The sequence below is a fragment of the Orycteropus afer genome, unplaced genomic scaffold (genome assembly GCF_000298275.1).
Source record: "Orycteropus afer afer isolate SDZICR_OR568_19922 unplaced genomic scaffold, OryAfe1.0 scaffold00061, whole genome shotgun sequence".
Lineage (NCBI taxonomy): Eukaryota > Metazoa > Chordata > Mammalia > Tubulidentata > Orycteropodidae > Orycteropus > Orycteropus afer.
In genome coordinates this window covers 146,940-148,531 of record NW_006921648.1, presented here as the reverse complement: position 1 = coordinate 148,531, position 1,592 = coordinate 146,940, and positions in this window count along the sequence as shown.

The window sequence follows — 1,592 nt, the reverse complement described above, 5'->3', positions numbered from 1 at the left end:
TTTTTTTGATGCAAAAGCAGGAGGAGTTTATTCGAGGTACCAGCGCGCTGGGGCCCGACTCATATCCCACGCAGGGGCAGAGGAGTTGAGCAGCCAGCAACAAAGTTACACAGTATTTAAAGGCAAAACCACAAGGGGGTCAGACCCCTGTTTTTACAGTGAGACCCGTGTATCCCTGCACACACCCCCTCTTCCTGCCCTGCTCCTGTCCCCGGTCCCCATTCTGCGGGGCTGGGGCTGTGGTGGGCTGTGGATCCTGCCCGAGGCACGGGTGGGTGTCCAGCCTCAGTGAGGACAGTGCACAGCCAGCCAGCCCCTGTCCACCCCTGACTCCCCTCTGCCTGTCCGCATGCAGAAGAGGACAGCTCGGACTGGGCTGGAGAATTCTGGAATGGGAGGAATGGGCCAGGCGGGTGCAGTGGGGGTGGCTAGGTGAGACTGGGTGACGGGGACGTGCCACTGCACCAGTCCCGCTGGGGGCTGAGGACAGAGGACAGGCTTGATGCCTCAGTCTGGGCCAGGTTCAGGATACCCCAGGGGATGTGACGAGGAGCCTGCGATCCGTCCTCTGTTGCTGGGGAGGCTAGGACGGGGCTGCCTGTGCGGCCTGCTGTTGGCAGCTCCTGGACCGTCAGTGAGACTGACGGCTGGACTGGCAGCTTGGGGACAAAGCCTTTTTGTCTCATCTGCTCCCAGCCGCCTCTGGCCTCCCTGCCTGCCAGCCCCCACCCCAGTGTCGGGCCCCAGTCCCCGGCAGCAGGGCTGTGGCTCTGATGAAGGCAGCGGCTCTGCCTGTCTCCACACACCACATATTGATCTTGCTGGAGAAAATCAATAGCCCCAATATGTCAGCTCTCAAGAGGTGCTACGATGAATTACCCCCGCCATTAAGCACACGAGGACGGCTGTCACTGCCCCCTCATTAGGGGGACATTAGTCCTCTGCGATGTTTCTGTGTGCTCCCAGATAGTGGAGGCCAAGGTGTTGGTTTACGCTCCGGGTGCGGGCGGGGAGGGGGGCCTGGATCAGAACAGGCTGCCAAGTCACCGTGGCACCTGGCACCTTCCCACGCTTGCTGGGATCAGGAGGGAGGGCCAGACCCATGGAGCCCCGAGGACCATCGGCTGGGGCCTTCCCCACTCCAGGTCCCATTGCATCACAGGGGCAAGTGACTACTCACTCACTCACCTCCTGTAGGGACACACCTGTGCTCAAGCGAGTGCATTTAGAACTGGTTGCTGAGGGGGATCACTCATGAGGATTGCTACAAGCAGGGGTGATGTGTGCTGTTCAGTTGATGGGGACAGATAGCAACCCCAAGTGAGAGAACTGCCCCAGGGATTTTCCAGGTGGCAGTCTTTACAGGAGGGTGAGAGAAATGGCAGTCGGCTTTGGACCATAACCCCGGAAGCCCTGTGTGCAGTTCCACTCTGTCCTCTAGGGGCGCTGTGAGTCGGAATGGACTCCAGGCAGTGGGTGTCATTTGGGCTTTGCTTCCGTGAAGACTGACAGCCTTGGAGACCCTGTGGGGCAGTTCCACTCTGTCCTCTAGGGGCGCTGTGGGTCAGAATGGACTCCAGGCAGTGGGTGTG